At 34.0% G+C, this 19,433-nt stretch overlaps 1 protein-coding gene across 4 annotated transcripts in view; it reads left to right on the top strand.

Moving 5' to 3' along the window:
* Positions 1-19,433, top strand: part of thrab (thyroid hormone receptor alpha b) — a 234,077-nt gene that overhangs the window by 32,623 nt on the left and 182,021 nt on the right. For 2 of the 4 annotated variants that reach the window (XM_073918439.1, XM_009306721.5), the window contains exon 1: positions 467-620. The exons of the other annotated variants lie outside the window; for them this stretch is intronic. The gene's annotated coding sequence lies outside the window, so the exon portion shown is untranslated. Of the gene's footprint in view, positions 1-466; positions 621-19,433 lie in introns of those variants that run through there. 4 annotated transcript variants of the gene reach the window in all.

Below are 19,433 nucleotides of genomic sequence, written 5' to 3'. Positions count from 1 at the left end.
TAAAATCACTTAAGCATAATACATTTAACTCTCGATCCATTTTTTTTTAAAGTCCTCTGCAACAAAAAAGTTGGGGTTAATGCATGAAATAATAGGAGTATTGATTATAAACTGCATACATTTCTTTCTTCATCAGCTGATATTCAATATATTTCAGCCATTGATAAATATTTCATTATGCACACTCATTTCCTGTCTCCCTCTCAAACCAAGAAGCTTTCCGTTTAGTAAATCAGGCCCTAATATTGTGCAGACATGAACTGAACATAACTTTGTTCTGTATTTACTTGGTTTCTTTGACTAGGCATGGTTTTAGGTGTAACCTCACTTAGCCACAGGATTATGTTTCTAAGCCCTTTAGAGGAATAATCTGGTCACATGAAGCCTGTGATTGGTCAACTTTGACCCAATGACTTGCCTCACTGTCTTGTGAACATAGCTAGTGAGTGCTAATCTGTTGGACTGTCTCTTTTCCTTGAGAACAAACTGGATGTGCATGTACTTCTGAAATCAGACAACAATAGCTATGGCTTTTCAGTTTTCGTCGTCGTCTTCTTTTTGAAGTAAAGATGTACGCCTGAGATATTAAATCTTTGGAATACAGACTCTTTCAGGCAAAGGTAAGAACCATTGGAGAGAGCACGTCTTATAGTCAGTGGCCTGTGATCTCATGATCCCATCAAATGGGGCTTAGATAGAGAATGATAGCATAGCTGAGATTATCTTTTCATATGTGATGAGATAAAAAAAGCTTCCGCTTTGAGTCGCATGTTTGTTGTTGAGCTTAAAGGGATAGTTCGCCCAAAAATGAAAATTTAGTCATCATTTACCCATCCTCACAAGTGATTCCGAATCTTTATGAGTTTCTTTCTTCTTTTGTTTCTGTTGAACATAAAAGAAGATATTTTGAAGGAAACTGGATAACTGAAACCATTGACTTCCAAAATAGGAAAAACAAATACTATGGAAGTCAATAGTTACAGGTTTTCAACATATCAAAGTATCTTCTTTTCTGTTTTGAAAAAAAGTTAAGGGTGAATTGTCCTTTTAAATGTTGGATTGGCTTCTACCGGCATTTTGAGAGTAAAAAAAAAAAAACATATCAGGGTTCATATGGTTATTGAAAACTTGGAAAAGTCATGGAATTTTGAAATGGCATTTTCCAGTCTACATTAGAGCATTTTGTCATATGGAGCTGTGAAAAGGGGTGTGGTTAAACAATATGATTAGACATTATAAAAGTGAGCAATTGCTCCATATTTTAAATTTCTTATTTTAAAATCTCTTCTATTGGTCCAAAACAATCACCTGCATTCGCATGCCTATGAATAGAAGTCTATGGAATGAAAAGTGCAGTGTGATCGCGGCTTTATAATAGAAGTAGCTTTACCTACTATTAATAGGTTAACAAACTATTAATATTATCTAAAATTAGTTTGACAAATATCTGTATATTGGATGGAGGTTTGTTGTTTTTACTTCTTGGTCAAAAAAATGCTTTCACATTATTAGTGCTGTGTAAGCATCATCTATTTTACATCAATATAAAAATAAATCGAAACTATAGCATTTTTTATGATATGCTGTAATAAATTTAAACATTTCTTATGATTTACCATGTACATGTATAGACATTACATGAAACATTAGGTCAGGAAATTAACTTTTTGTAGTAAAAATGAGTGTATATACCCTGACATATGCACACAAAACAATGAATACCTGTACCTCCTGATATATTCAGGTCTCGTAAAGCAAATTAATTAAGCTGTGCATGAAGTCGAACATGACATTGTTACCTTTCATCCATGGCCTCAGCAAATTAATTTCAAAGTTGTTTCATAGTGTGGAAAAAATGGATTAGGTAAAATAAGAGCAACAACGAGGTGACCAATAAATATAAACATCTATGAGGTCTCGTGTGAAGCAGATATCAACAACTCTATTTTATTTAATTTTATTTTTAAATAGCTTATTACCTTTTAAGAGAAAAAGTACATGCACTAAAGATAAATGAATTAATTAAATCCTAATCCAGGTGAGGAAGGTGAGGAATCCCTGACCAAAACAGAGCTACTTAAATTCATCTAATGGGATGGCTCTTTATCGGTTTAATTATTTCCCAATTGTAGCTGGCACAGTTTGATGGTTTTCAGCTTGTGATATGAGTAGCATGTGCACAAATGTCCTTCATGTAACCACAAGTCAGTGTATCGGAATGTTTTTAAATGTCCTTTTCCCACAGCTGATAAATCTAGGTGGGGGCTTGATAATGTGCCAAGTCATATTTGAGTTAGTACTGCAATAGGTGAGGAGTCACTTTCCCTGAACAGCATTTGGTCTCTGTCCAACATCAGACTGAAGCTTTGCAGCTCTGTGCAGAAACATCACAGTTTGAGCTCACAGAAGCTCCCTCTGGCCTTTACTTCAGTTGAGGCTTGCTAAAGATAGTGTGTGGAGCTTTTAAACACTGTTATGAGCTGGTATGAGGATTTGTACACATCTTCAATAAAAGAAAGGAGATTTCTAAAAGTAAACATCAAATGAATGTTATTTCGTGTAATAGATTTTTCTCTGATATAAAGATATGTGAGTATGAGATCACAAATGCCATGCTAATGCTTTAGTAGAAGAAACAGTATTAGCATTGGTATTTTGAGGATTTTTTTATGAATTAGTTGAGACATTCTAGTGAATGTGTTAATGTTTGGTAAAAAAATTGGAGTCACTTGCGAGTGTTAATTTTTTCTCTATACTTTTTAGGGTTGGGCAATTAATCGAAAAGTAACCAAAACTATAATCGATCAACTACAACCTATAACATATAAACATATAATCGACAACTTTTTTCAGGTCAATTTTTTTTTATTACTTTCCCTACCGCATGCGGACTCACGTCATTCCACTCTGTTAAGCCTTTTAGGCAGCACATTTTCCATTACATTAAAATTATTGTTTACCTTAAGATATTTGTTTTCATAAGATTTACAGGATATACATAGGATTTACAGGATATACAAGAGTTCTTCTACTTAGAAAAGATATTGCTGATTTTCTACTTTCAATATGAAAAACATTGAATATATAGTGCAAGTAAGTAATTAAATTATTTAGGATGGTTTTAGGCAGTGTGTTTCATTTCAGTTGTTAAGCGTTGATGTTTAATAAATAGTCATAGATAGACAGTTTCCTTAAATTCTTTTAAAATTGCAATCAATATAAAATTTAAATAAAAATCCTTCACTTGTAACAAGTGAGCATATTTACTTTACAAAACGTGTCGTTAAATTATGGGCAAAACATTGTTTTCATTAATTGTAATCAAGTCAAAATGTTCAATTAATCAAGATTTTGATTTTAGGCCCAATCATTCAGTCATTTATTTTCTTTCTGGCTTAGTCCCTTTATTAATGTGGGGTCGCCACAGCGGAATGAACCGCCAACTTATCCAGCAAGTTTTTACGTAGCAGATGTCCTTCCAGCTGATACCCATCACTGGGAAACATCCATACATATTCATCCACATGAGTACACTATGGACAATTTACCCAATTCACCACATGTTTTTTGGACTTGTGGGGGAAAAACTTAACACCCGGAGGAAACCCACGCCAACACAGGGAGAACATGCAAAATCACCCTGCACTAATACTTTTCACATTCTTGTAGTGTGTTTGTTTGGAGACTGGCTTATTTAGTGTAGATCAGGGTTTCTTTGGCTTGGGCTTCAATTACCTTGTTTTTGTATTTTATTTTGAATATATGGCTAAGACATGACCAATAAATATATATATATTTTTTTAATTATTTTTTTTATGAGGCCAGTAAAAATATTTTGGCAGAGCTAGTAAAAATCTTGACCAGACTGGGCCACTAGAGAAAATACTTAGCGTTGAGCCAAATTGCAGATTGCAGATTTATTTTAAATTGGTCCTCATCTGACATTTAACCTGCAAATTTCTATATTTTATTTACAATTTTTGTGATTTGTGAAAGATGTTTCTGAAAAGTTCCACAAAGTATACCTTTATTTAATCGAATATACAGTAATATTGAGAATATTGTTACTTTTCCATTTTTTGCATTCATTTGTTTCTGTAATGGCAAAAATCAAATACAATTTGTAATATATAATATTCATTCATTCATTTTCTTTTTGGCTTTTTTCCTTTATTTTTCTGGGGTTGCCACAGCAGAATGAACCCCCAACTTATCCAGCAAATGTTTTATGCAGCGGATACCCTTCCAGCTAATACCCATCTCTGGGAAACACCCATACACACTCATTCACACACATACACTACGGTGAAATTTAGCATACCCAATTCACCTGTACCACATGTCTTTGGACTGTGAGGGAAAACCGGAGCACCCGGAGGAAACCCACGTAAACACAGGAAGAACATGCAAACTCCACACAGAAATGCAACTGACCCAGCCGAGGCTCGAACCAGCGACCTAGCGACCTTCTTGCTGTGAGGCGACAGCACTACCTACTGCGCCACTGCCTCGCCCAATATATAATATATGTTATATACACACACCTGTATATATACCCCCCAGAGGTATGAATAATTTCAGGCTTGACTGTGTTAAGTTATATGTTGTACAGTGAATGATGCTGATCGTTTATACTGTCATTTAATATTCACAATTTATTTAAAAAATTGAAACATTCTGTTTTATTTAATGTGCTTTTTTATGTATATAAAATCACTTTAGTAATTTTCAAAACGAGACATCTATTATTTAGTTGTTACTATTATTCAGATATTACTCAAGTACCATCCAGCCCTTATCTCTGCATCTGTTATGTTTCCTAAGATTAACACACTTTTCAGCTGAGCAGAAACGCGTGTTCTTTGAACGGCTGCTGAAGTCAGCATTGAAGTTGCCAAAGGCTACACAATACTTCCATGGATCGTGATCAACTTCTCTGTCCTGGAACAGTGGGCTCTTGGCTGCGTTTCCGTCTGCTGTGCCTGTGAAGCACCTTCATAATTCCACTATTCATTCAGCATCGCATGGATCCTTAACACCAAGTGAGAACTTAATTTTACATAATGGCCATTTAAACACTCGCTTCGAAATTGTTTTATTCCAGCATGAAGGCCAAGCGTAGAACTTTGTGACATTTAAAACGCCCTCAATTAAATGTTGAAAGCCTCACATGTGCGTAGCATTTTGTGTCTCTGTCATTTCATTTTTCTCTCCGATTTTAATGAGAGATTCTTCTGAAGAGCCCATTCGCTGATTAGAGGGCTCATTAGTAGCCGTGTGAGAAGAGGCCTGGAGCAGGAACTTGAGTACTGTGGGACAAAGAGAAGGTGGAACAGTACAGGAAGGCGTCAGTCAGTTTGATTAGGAAATGATAGTCATATTCAGCCTAATTTGATGTCACTGTTTAATGGCAGCAGATGGAAATAAATGAGAGTGTGCCTCTAGCTGTGAGAACTTGAGATTGAAATGTGTCCCGAACATGTTTGTAGGCTGAGGTGACTCGGGAATTTATACTGACAAAACATATCTCTCTTGTGGTTTCCTCAGAAATACATTAGGTAAATATCGAGGAACCACCATAATACTTGCAGTTGTAATGGGTTTTTGGATAGCAAACCTAGAAAACTTTATCCATCATGGCTCATTCTCTCAATTTATTTATTTTTATTGTGGTTTAATGTTTCATTTAGTATGGTTTGGTGTTTTGAGAGGAAGTGAGGAACTGTGACTCCTCATATCTGTGTTTTGGATTGTAACCATAGCAAACTTGGCAAACCACATTCAGTTTCAAAATGTATCTATATAATAATAATGCTTCACGTCATGTATAGCTGTAAAATGCATGACTCTGCTTAAGAGATTAATTTGCAAGTGATTATATCACCAACTTCTAGAAAAACGAGATGGGTCTGGCTGCAGACTCGGTGCAGTGCAATCTGAGCTGCATCCAATGCTTTTTAATGCACTCACCTAACCCCACCCCTAACCCTACCTCTCACAGTGACGTCACTAGCTCCATTGAGTACATTGTGTCTGACATTGCATCTCTGAGCAATGTAATCTCAGCTTGCATCATAAAGGCTGCATCCAGATACAATTGAAAAAAAAAGAAAACAATGTTAATGTTTCAGAAACAAACTAGTTTTGCAAATCTAAAGTAATGAAGTGCTAATGTGCGTGTGTGTGTTTGTGTGTGTGTGTGTGTGTGTTTAAATATGTTTAATTGATAATAAGCGACTCAAGAAAATCTCCCCTTCACCATCACAACACCACCACCAGCCTGAACTCATGAGGCGGGTTGCATCCATGCTTTCGTTTTGTTTATGCTGAATTCTCCTGACCATACATCTGTTGTTTATTTACCTGCTCTATGTGGCTGTTTAAATTACCCTGTCAATCACCTTGTCACAGTTCACATCCTCTACATTTCTTTTATAATTTGTTTTCTGCAATAATCCACCATTCTTGGCTCTTCCATGCTTTTTTTGGTGCATTTAAGTTAACGAACAAATGTAACTTTATAGAAATTCAGATGAAATGCAATATGGATGATACAGTAATTATTGCCTATTAAAGGTGCAGTGTGTTAGTTTGAACCCAGTGGTTGAATTAGGTATTAGGTATTACATTACTGGATCAAAACAAACACAAGCGCAGGTTGCCAGATTAAGTAGTGAGTCTGACGATTGAGCCTAAAGGCTGATTAAAGTGTTCTCAACGGTACACGATAGAAGGAATATTTTCCATATTAAAATGACTTTTTGTTCTAACCAACACCTCGAATTGATGTATTGATGTAGGAAACGGCTTCTATTTCTTGCAGCTGAAAAACAGCACTGTGATCACCTCAGGTACACCTCATGTGCTTTATTTAGTGTTAAATGCTAATCATGTGAGTATGAATGCCATTTTACATGACATTTATAGCCATACTACTGAAAGCAGCAGCAGATCATTCACCTCAGATCTTGAAAATAAAATAAACCATTTGAAATTGAACTTTAGAATTGACAGTCAAAACTAACACATATTAGTGATTCAGCATGTACATTTAATAACGTTAAAGAAGTTTGATATGTATAAATTAGTTTATAAACCTTACCATTTCGAGAGTGAGTGTATATTCTGTGCTTCTGAATGGCTGTATTTAAATTTGGCTTATCACTGCAAATCTCATTATGTAGCGTGTTGTTAGGACTCGTGGCTACAATGTAACCTGCTCACCTAATGTTTATGTTCGTAATATTTAGATTATTTGCTAATTAATAACCTCATGTGGAACTCTGGATCTGTATCTCATTTCGGAGTCTGCTACTGTTTCAAAAGCAGCTACTGCTAGTTTTCAAAGCAGAATAACTGACTTCAGCATTGTTTTTCAGAAAACCAAGAATGTTCACTTAGCATGTTTCTTAAATGTCCGGAAACTTATTATGCTTTAAAGGAGTCAAAAACTTACTTACAACACCTTTAAGCTTCTCAATTTACCCATCATTAACCAAGTATCTGCCATTTTTTGTGTTTTAACACTTTGTTTTTAGTTGTAATTGAATCATTTTACTTTTGGTATTAATAATTTAAAAAATGGTCCAGAGATACTTTACAAATGGTTGTTGGTTTCAGAAAAAGTAAACCATATCACAGAATCCAGTGTCATTTGGCACATAGCCTTGAAATTGCTCATTTTCAAGGCTACTCAACCAGCAATACGTTGTCAGTAATATTAGCCCTTTAATTGGTGATATTACTTTGCACAGATCTGCACTTTCGACCAGGAATAGTTGAACATATGTTTTTGAAGTGCTCACTTATATAAAGTGCTGCTCAACATGCTGTGGTTTTGACACATTAACTTATTATTATTATTATTATTTTTTTAATGCTCTAGAAATGAAGAGTGTCCTAATTTGGAATGCAGATCATAAAACATATGGATTTTTTGCAATTCCCTATTTTTGTTTTATATAAAAAAATAATAAAAAGGGTTAAATGTTTACAAAGGAAAAAAATATGATGGGGTATTAGAAGCACCATCTGTTTTAAGAAGGCATTCATATCCAGTAGGGCTGCACGATATTGTAAGAATCTAAGAACTAATCTATTTTGTTATTATGCCATTTACATTGCGATATGAATGAATACCATTTCACCACATGACTTGATGATCATCTCTATTTGGAAAGACTTTATAATTTTAGATTGCATCAATTATATTTTATTATTATTAAATACACAACGTTTTATTGTTTTCCAAGAAGTTTAACAGTATTCAGGTAAACAGTAATTGAATAATCAAATGCAAAATATTACTGCGGAGTCTTCATTGTATAAACAATTCAATAAAATTAATCATTACAGTTACAAATGGTACAATTTCAACATTGCATATGAGCTAAAATTCATATCACAATGTTTTTCACTGTTAAAATATCAATATAGATATTATATGTTTAATATTACACTTGTAGGAGTGCGATGTTGCTGTATATCGGCACTGGTGGGAGTTGTACGTTGTGCCTTAGTGTTCCACCAGTGATGATATACAGCCACATCGCACTGCTACGAGTGTGATATTACATTTATACCACAGTTTGACGGCATAATCATGCATTTAAAGAAGAAAATCAAACACGAAGAGTCTAAAAACCCTTTTGTTTGAGAAACTGCTTTCTTCCACCATTCATTCACATCTGGAGCTGACATCAGAACAGCAGAAATCATTCTACTTCACCAACATCAACCATCTTTGCTCAGCTTAATCATATAAAGCTGCTGTGCAGTGCTGTCTCTCAGAAATGATAAATATTTAAAATAGGCACTGCAATCTAAACAACTACATTCTTAACTAAAAAAGCCTCAAAAGTACATTATGTTGTCCAACAGCAGCAATATTTGTCAAACTGTAGAGCGTCTCTCCGCTTGTCGCGGCGGAGTAATACACAAAGGTGAAGGGTTAAGTTGGCTGAACCAGTGCTGTTATTTGCAGACTATTGCACGACTATCAGCCAATCAGATTTGAGAGCCAGACAGAACTGTTGTATAAATATATATATATATATATATATATATATATATATATATATATATATATATATATATATATATATATATATATATATGTGATATGACAAAAAAAACTAACAAAACAAAAACAAATTGAATCACATTTTAGTCAAAATATTTATTTTAACCTTGTATGCCTAGAAATTTTGACATAAACATTAAAACATATTAAAACAAAATAAAATATTTCATGAAAACAGAAGATTAAAATAAATGTTTATTGCTACGCAGAATAATTTTGAATGAAATCCTATTTACTATAGTCTATTTAGAGATTAACTTGACTTCAGTGATAGTGAGTTCTATAGCCATGTGACTGAATATTACTTTTTTACCAACAATTCATACATGAGGCTGAGAGTTCATAACCTGATTTTTTTGTTTAGGTAATGACATACACTATGAAATGTGTGAAGACTTGGACTATTTATTTATTAAGCATTATTTATTTACCTCCTTAAAACTTTATAGCGTGTTTTCGTGTTTAGTCATAGTAGGACTATTATAGATAGCAACCAGTACCCTGTTGAGTATCATGCTGTTGTTTCATTGTGCTGTGTAAACATTCTTTCTTCGCTGTCTTGTAGTGGATGTGGATCGGAGCAGCTGCCACGGTGATAATGTTGTCATGGCGAGAGCTCCTGCGGTGCCCTCCTGGCATCCTCTTCTTTTCAGCTGGGAATTTTAGCTTTTTTCCATGCCAAAAAGAAGTTGTTCATTTGTAGTGGCACCTATAGAAGCATCCTGAGTCTTGATTCTGGGTGCTCGGAAAGATATTCACTAGCTATTGTTTGAAAAATTACTTTCATTAAAGGGATCGCTCAGCCAAAAATGAAAACTCTGTCATCATTTACTCTATTTACTTGTTTTCACTCTTAATGAGTCTCTTTTATCTGTTGAATGATAAAAGAAGATATTTTGAAGAAAGATGAAAACCTGCAACTATTGACTTTCATAGTATTTGCTTTTCCCACTATTGAAGTCAGTGTGTACAGCTTTCTTCAGAGTGTTCAACTGAAAATACAAACTCATAATGCTTGGAAATGACTTGAGTGTAATTAAATATTGAGCAAACTTTCATTTTGTCGGTGAACTAACCCTTTTAAATGATCTTTTAATCCTCCCCATGCTTCATTATTGATAGATACTATCTAGGATGAGTCGATAAGTTTCTCTTCATTTGGCATCTGGCAATTTACCTCACAATAATGTTTTGTCAATATACAGTCACATTGTAGTAATCATTGTACTTCTGTATATGTGTTTTTCTGGGTATTTGAATTGCTGGCAATGAAGTGTCATGTTTGATTCTCCGATCGTTTACATTGTGACACATTTGTGCCAACAAAGCACAGATATGATGTACTGCAGAGATATCCGACACCAGTGAATACGGTGGGCTTTGCTGACAGAATGAACTCCAGCACTCATTTCATTTGCTTCTGGTTGAATGGCACTTGATCAGACTGCTGGGTGCTGTGGTTGACTTATAGTATGATATTTTCCTAAGTGGTCTGGTTCTTGGCGATCCTGATAATGCAAATGATGGCCTTGGGATTTAGAGTAATGCTTTCAGGGAATCCTCTGAGATTATTTTCTCCTAAATATGCAAGGTTTGTCCTGGATTGAAAATATAGGGAGCGAAAAAAATATATATTAGTATTGTGGAAGTCTTTCAATGCGGGAGAAAAAAAAAAGACTTCTGGATTCCAATTTGTTAATGAATGTGAAAATCCCCTGTCCACTATCCACTGACTTCCTGTCTTTTGTTTTTGTAATAAATATCATGATTGTATTTATTGGCTATACAATGATATGAAGAAATTCTCAACTCTAATTGGTTGGAAAGTTTGCAGTTAAATTGTTTAATTCACAGGTAGTTCCAGTCAGTTTTGACCACAGTTTGATATAAATGCACTTCAACATTAGTAGTAAGTTAACCATTGTAGCCTAGTAACAGTTGTCGTGTAAAATCTCGAAGATACATAGAAATTCTCAAATTCTCAACTCTAATTGGTTGGAAAGTGTGCAGTTAAATTGTTTAATCCACAGGTAGTTCCAGTCAGTTTTGACCACAGTTTGATATAAATGCACTTCAACATTAGTAGTAAGTTAACCATTGTAGCCTAGTAACAGTTGTCGTGTAAAATCTTGAAGATACATAGAAATTCTCAAATTCTCAACTCTAATTGGTTGGAAAGTGTGCAGTTAAATTTTTTAATCCACAGGTAGTTCCAGTCAGTTTTGACCACAGTTTGATATAAATGCACTTCAACATTAGTAGTAACACTTCTCAGTCTTAGCCAAATAAATTAAATTACTGCTTAGGTTATATATTTTTTACAGTAAAAAGTGATTTTTCTGTCTTTGGTATAATTGCATTTTATACACCGTAAAAAAAGAGTTAGTTGTCAACCTAACAAGTTAAAACGAGATTACTCATATTTAAGTAAAGTAACTAATCACATTTGACAGTGAACCAAACCTAAACCAATACAGCACGGCTAGTTAAACTGAACTTTTTCTGGGAATGCTAAAAAATGTATTTCTACCAGAAAGACTTTTTAGGAGGCAGATAAACAATTTAACATTTATTGTGAATTAATTGCATAAATGTAAGTTCGTTATGGTCCTTTCAAGTCCTCTGGCGTAAGCCCCGTCTATGGTGCAATTCTGGATGAGCTGGCAGATCCTGCCTGAAGATAAAGGCAGGGCGAAGCCAACCCCCTGAGTGGAGACAAGGCCGACCTGGTGGTGGTGGGGAGGATGGGGGGAGCTTCCACAACGTCACCTGAGGACAGCAAAACAGATTGTTTAGATGGGTTTATATCTAGCTTGCTTGGTTGTTATAGGCTGACAAGATAAATATTATGAAAGACGTGACATCTCAGTCTTCCTGAAAGAACTATCGCTAAAGCTTTCATTTCTTTTTTTTCTCCACATTCAGCTGTCCAAATTTTTGTGCATCACTATTGTGTTTGTTTTCTAAATTGTCTAGCTTGTTGTCCAGAATGCTTTAGTAAATGGGTTGGGCTGTTTTGACTGTATGGACAAGGGCAGGATGCAATATTGATTAAAAAGTCTCTGCAGCGTTTTCCTTGCAGGAAAGAACTAGCATCCATTAGCTCTTTGGAGCAGGTTAAATGGCCTTGCAATGCTCTATGAATTACATTTAACTCCTTACAGGTTCTTCCAGTGTGACTGCATTATGTCCAATGATGAGAATTAGGATGAATGAACGACCGAATTCAAGCAGCACACTGGGATACAAGCGCAGCTCCATAACCTGTTTTAAATGAGTTATTTCTCATCATCCGGTAATTTCCATAATGAGGACAGTGTGACATTTTGCAAATCATATTAATTTCTGTCTGACCAATAATGCCAGACTGCAGCTGAAAGCATTGCACTCTGGGTTAACGAAGTCAGACTGAAGGGAAGAAAAATACAACTTACAGAAAGCATCGAAACGTGCACTACAGACCAGGCTGCGTCTCTGATATGTGGAGTCTAAGGAGCTTTAAAAAATTGTTTCTGTTGTAAATTTCCTGATGAAATTGTGCGCATTCAATAAGCCGTATCTCTGCATTCATCTCATCGCATTGCTCTCTTGATGTTGATTCAACAGAATTCAATAAAACACAGCAGCAGGCAGAGCCGCTGAGCAGAAATTAGATTTAATTGACACAGTCGTGTATTCCCTGCCTTCTCCTTCTCTTGCTTCTTTGCTGGTTTTGGAAGCTTTTGCTAGCAATGTTGTAGGGCTGTACTATGTTGGAAAAATCTGACATTGCGATATTTTGTTTTTCTGCATTATGTATATACAGTATATATATGTTGCGAAATGACCTTTTTCACCAGTTGAATTGTATAGCTCTATTAAGAAACATTTCATTAATTTATAGATTAAGTATTTTTAAGTCTAAATCAAGTCTTTTTTTATGCAGTTTGCTTAAATTATAATAAACTACATTTGCAAGCATAAAAACACCAAACCAAAGATAAAAGGAAAAAAAAACATTGCTTTATGGTTTTCTTCTAACAGTCTAACAGTATTCAGGTACAATAATAAATAAAAAAAAAATACAAACAAACAAAAAAGCATGGGCATCATTGTATAAATAATTTAATAATAATAATAATAATAATAATATTTGAAAATGTCTTTTTAGTCAAATTCTTCAATGTAACTTGTGGATACATTGCTATATCAGGTACAAACAAAAAAATCATCATTGTATAAATTGAATAATAATAATAATACTACTACTACTACTACTAATAATAATAATAAAAATAATATTTATTAATGCCTTTTCATCTTTAATAAATAATCTAATCCTTCGATGTAACTATTGCGGATGCACATATTGCGATTTCGATGCTCAAACAAAATATTGTGCAGCCCTACAATGCAAGCCTCATGAATATTTGTATACATTGTATGTAAAGAGTGGTTCTACCAAACATACATTTAATTGCTGGGCCTGTCACGATAAGGAATTTTTGTTGTGCAATACATTGTCACAGAAATGTTGCGATAAGTTATATTATTGTAATTTTGAAATAATTTTACGCCACTGATTATATATAGATTATATATTAACAGCATTTAAGATATGCAATATAGTCTGAATTATAGTTGTAATTATACTATAGTACTATAACTATAATTGTAGTTCCATAGTATAGCTACAGAATTGTATTTAATCACTGTATTTATATGGAATTTATATAATTTATGCAAAAAAAAAAATTCTTACTTAAAAATTTGGTCTTTCAAAGTGAAAACGATTATTTTACCTACCCCACTGGGAGACAATTTCCTTAAAACAAGCAAAAAAGCTAATTATTTTTTAATTTTTTTCTTCTGACAATGAAATCTAAACAATATTTTTACTTAATCTGAGAATGTTTTTTGATATTTGGACTTGAAACAAGATAAAACAAAGTAAGAAAAGCACTTTTTTTGGTGATTAATCAATTTCTGTACCTGAATACTGTTAGACTCCCCAAAAACCATCAAATAGAGGTGTTTAAAACCATCCAAAACTATATTCATATTGCAATATTTATTGCAGAAAAATAAAATATTGCAGGGGCGGTGGACACGGTGGCGCAGTAGGAAGTGCTCACCTCACAGCAAGAAGGCGTATTTCTGTGTAGTTTGCATGTTCTCCCTGTGTTCGTGTGGGTTTCCTCTGGGTGCTCCGGTTTTCCCGGCAGTCCAAAGACATGTTGTACAGGTGAATTGGGTAGGTTAAATTGTCCGTAGTGTACGAGTGTGAATGAGTGTGTATGGATGTTGCCCAGAGATGGGCTGCGACTGGAAGGGCATTCACTGTGTAAAAGACATGTGCTGGATAAGTTAGTGATTCATTCCGGTTTGCCGACCCCAGATTAACAACAGGACTAAGCGGAAAAGAAAATTATTGAATAAATGAGTAAAATATCACAATGTAAGATTTTTCCAATATTGTGCAGCCCTAAAACTTAGAGTTAATTTGATATTATAATTTGATGTTAAAAAGATAAATGTCCTATAATATATACAATTAAATACTGTTAGGTAAATGTCCAGTTATAAACTTTGACACTGTTGAGGTAAAATAGGTTTAATATTATTTGTAAAATTGTAAATAAAAATATTGCAATGGAAAAAATTATTGAGGTCAACTACAAGATGTAGATAACCAACGATATGTCGATATATTGATTATTGTTACAGGCCTATTACTCGCTTGCTTATGTTTCATATTCAGCCACAATTATCAACATATTAAAAGCAACTTAACGTACAATAATGGTGCATTGACAACATCTTACTATTACGTTTGTGTATAATCAACTTTAGACTTACAAATGCATCTTTATGAATACTAATGAACCATGGCCTTAATATTTAGATTATATCATTTGTTTTTCTAAATTTGTTTTATTCATTAATGATTTACTCATTTTATGAATATATGAATGTTATACTTATACCTATTACTTATACCTATTTTCTACCTATGTGAAAGCAATGAGCAGGGCACTAGACTGTGGCAAAATGTGATCACAAATGCGACAAATGCTCAAATTTAACATGGTTCTATGAGTGCATAATGTTGGAACATAAACTGTACATCATTAACTAATCAAGCTTGATTTGCCGTACCTACCTGTACTTTCCCAAATTTTTGTAGCTGTAATGGATTTTGAATTTGGATGTTGACCGTTGTAATGTATCTCGAGTAATTCCTCCTGGACTCAGATTGCATATTAGAGAAAAGGGTGGAGCTCAGGCACTTCTGGTTGAGCTGTAATGACAGCGGTAGACTGAGTGTGTGTAGTTTTGTGTGTCTGTTGTGCAGTTTGATACAGTGCTGAAATCTACACCACACTGAAACACTGCCAGACATTGATCAAGAATAACCTGTTCTTCACCAGATATTTTCAGGTAGGCAGTTTGAAGGTTGACTTATGGCTTTGATTGAGCGTATATATGATTCACAAATATGCACATATGTAAACATTATTTTTTTTATTGTTTATCAACAGTATCATGTAATATTTATTACCTGAATACGAGTAAAACCTGAATAGTTAAATGTAAAAGTGCTGTAATCTATCTGTTTATTTACTTGCCTGAGGTGATATGTGGCATATTGTAGTGTTTACATGCTGTTTTGCTGACAGTGTTTCTGTGGTTTCAATTCTGAGTGATTACGTGAGTTATTCTGTCATGTTTATTTCATGCTATAACCAATGATAAAGAGTGTGCAGTCTGGAGAAATGGCTAAACATCTTTGCAAATGTAAATAAATCATTATACACTGTTCTTAATGTTTTTTTTTTACTGATTTAAAAATTATTCTGTTGATTCCTTTATACAATTAAGCAAATTTACAATCATATACTTCCCACATCCCTGATTTATACAGCTCAGGCATTTAAGTTGCACCGAAACTATAATTACAATTTGATTTAATTAACAATTTTAATTTGCCTAAAGTACATACCAGTCATATGGTACTGGGTTCCGGTACCCAACCTTAACATCCACTTGATAACAAAGTACCATTTTTAACATTCCAGCTAGGGAATGTGAGATTAAAATGTAAATCCTCCCACTGACCTAATGCTTTAAGAATTGCATAAAGTACTTTCCCTGATGTATATATCTTATATAAACTGGCTTATATAGTCAAAGAATGAGCACATTTACAATAAATGGGAACATTTTTTTTTTTATTAAAGACTGCGGTTCTTCTCTCATTTACAGACCAAACATCTAAGCTGTGTATCTAGCCATATAAATGACCATTAGGCAAAAAAGAGCAACTCTTGCATGAATTATGTGTCCTTTGCTTTATTTAAAGCCTTTTTCCACAAATTCATCAAAATCAAGAAAGCGATTAACTTTACAATTACTTTTCTTGGCCAAAACCTAAGAGAACTCTGCCAGTCTCAATGTATAGTCTGTTTTCCTTAAATGCACTTCACTGACTTTAATCAGGAGTAGTTTGGCGTTTCCCGCCGTATGAGTGTAAGTGTCTGTGGGCCGAATGTATATTTTGGTGTAACCACACATAGTGAATGTAAAGACTCTGACCTCGCTCATTCATCATGTGCTTATAGTGTTGATTTTGCTGTCCTATATGCAATTAGAATACGATTAACTCCTTTCCTTCTTTGTTATGAAAGTAGCGGTTTAAAAAAAAAGAGGGTGAGGAGAAAGAAGAGAAGACGGATGCACATATTTATTCTTGCCTATCCTGCTTTATATCTTCTAAAGGAGTATTTATTTCATATAACTACAGCAATAATTTTTGCCTGTTTTTTTATTACTGTCGGATGAATTAAAATAATTTTGCAGACGAATATGATTCTGCAAAAGTGGTCGATAGCCCTTATCAAACCTTGGAACATTTATTCAATGGCTAAACGGTAGACATAAGGCATATCCTCTTTCTTTTTTTCCTTTAGTTTTTGCTTTCATATGTTACAGTAATACCTGTGCTGTCAATATTGAATAACCAGGAAGCCACAACATGGCTCCAGACTAAATTTGTTTTTAATGCCTTGGCATTAACTACAGTGGGGATAAAAACTAAAGAACAAACTACAATTTTGTAAATTTTAAGCTTACTGCTTAGTCCTATTTTAAATTATCATATCATAAAGTGCACCTGTAGGGCTGGGCGATAAAATAAGTAAATAACAATTTATCATTTCATATTATTCAATATTAATAATTATTGAATACTTTTAAAAATACATTTAGGAGTATTACACATCATTAACATATTGGAACAATACAAATTGTGAAGTTTGATGACTATATTACACCTATGCTAAAAATCTTTCAGATGGGGAGCTAGTGGCTGGGATGCACTAAAAAAGAAACCAAAAAGCCACTCTGGTGACATCCTTTTTTATTTACAATCTTCTGACTGCTTCTATACGACATTCATTTTCATGTGTGTTGTTTGTGTGTGTCTGACCTGAAGTGTCAAAATGTGAAACAAATTGGGTAGGTTTAGTGCTCAGGGCATTTGGAAAAGATCATATGTTTTTCAACTAGGTGTACCTGGAACATGCACACATTTTCGTGCACGCCGCTCCAATGTGCTCTCATGTGTGCGTTGTGTGCACGCCTCCACTGAAAATGACAAACTGACACCCTAAGCTTACTGATATTGCTACAAAGGCACGTGCTCAGCAGCTACGTTTTAATAAAACTATAATGCTTCATACCGAAACTACATACCAATTTTTTTTTTTTATTATCGATATTTACAATAGTGTTCGGTCAATAAATACCAATTATCAATTTTATTTACAGTCAGCCTATTAATTGAAGATTTCAACCATAAGTATATTTCATATGTCCTGAAGCACAGATAAAAAAAACAAACAAAAAAGAAACTTTGTGAGATATTTGAAAGAGAAACCTGATTTGAAAATACTTGAAAGTCTGGCTGTATAATATATTGTTTCAGCATCGATAACGTGTCTGTAATAGTCACATCGCAGGAAATGCAATGTTGTGTTGGGTGTATAGTTGATCAACAATTGAAAATACATGAGATTTTTAAAGCTATTGCAAAGGATAACCATAACAGGGTGAAATTTTATTATCTGCATGTGTTCTAAAGGACATTTGTAACTTTTAATGAAGAATAAATGTACTGAATTATTAATACAATGATGACTATACAGTGTTGAATACTGTTTGACTCTCAGGGAAACTATAAAATACATTTCTTTGCTATATTGTAATAATTCTTACGTGCAGTTTGTTTATTTTTTATACATGATTCACACCCTTTCAAAATCAACCCAATCAATCTAAATTAACGATTTTTACCTTCCAAATAGAGCTATACAAGCTATCTGCTGAAATTGTATTTATATCGCAACATATATCGCAAAAAAAAATGTCAGATTTTTTCAATATCGTGATGCCCGACTTGAAATGATGGAATATTGAAATAATGAAATGGACTGTCCTAAGTCCTGAACTAAACCCAACTGAAAATCTGTGAAGATTCTTTGGCAACAAAGTTATGGCTAAGATAATGGCACCAGCGGGACCTCTAACAAAATTTGGTCACCGTAGCACACACAAAAATAGGTTGCATAGTGTGACCATTTAGTCAGTTTGAAATCCTGCAGAAAAATTGCTTACATTCTGCTGATGAAAATTGTGCCACACACACACATATGCAAATCTAACACAGCAACCTATGTAGATTTCTGCTGATTTAAGGTCTCTGTCCTACTTCCTTTCCTGTCACCCCTTCTGTAATTTATCATGACCACATCCCCTAGCCTTTCATACCTGTTCTATCATCTCATGTTCTTTTATCTCTCATTTTTATCCTTTTCCTATAACGTCCTCTTTCTCCTCACCTTACCCTCTTTAGTATAAACCTTGGGTGCTATAAATACATTTTTGCTGACTTTGTGATCAAGTGCAGTTACACACACTAGCTCTTGTGTACCACAAAGCCAAGAGTTGTACCAAAAGACTTTGTCAAAGAGGAACTTCCATTAAAGATATTTATTTTAATATTATATGTTTCAGAAAATGTAAGTAGATAATTTGTTGACAGCATCAATGCATATTTGGGCTGCACAATATATTGTTTCAGCATAGATATCGCAATGCGGGCATCAGCAATAGTCACATCATGGAAATATTCAATTAAGTATTGTTAAGCATCATTTGGGAAATATATAAAAAAGAAAAAAGAAATCAAAGGGGGGTTAATAATTCTGACTTTAACTGTATACAAAACTATAATGCATGCACTGTTTATTTCACTTTTATCTTTGCCTTGTTGCATTTATCTATGCTTTATGCCATGATTCACTCCCCTACA

This window comes from Danio rerio, chromosome 12 (genome assembly GCF_049306965.1).
Source record: "Danio rerio strain Tuebingen ecotype United States chromosome 12, GRCz12tu, whole genome shotgun sequence".
In the NCBI taxonomy this organism is placed as follows: domain Eukaryota; kingdom Metazoa; phylum Chordata; class Actinopteri; order Cypriniformes; family Danionidae; genus Danio; species Danio rerio.
The sequence above is the reverse complement of the archived record's forward strand: the minus strand, read 5'-3'. Positions and strand labels throughout refer to the sequence as shown.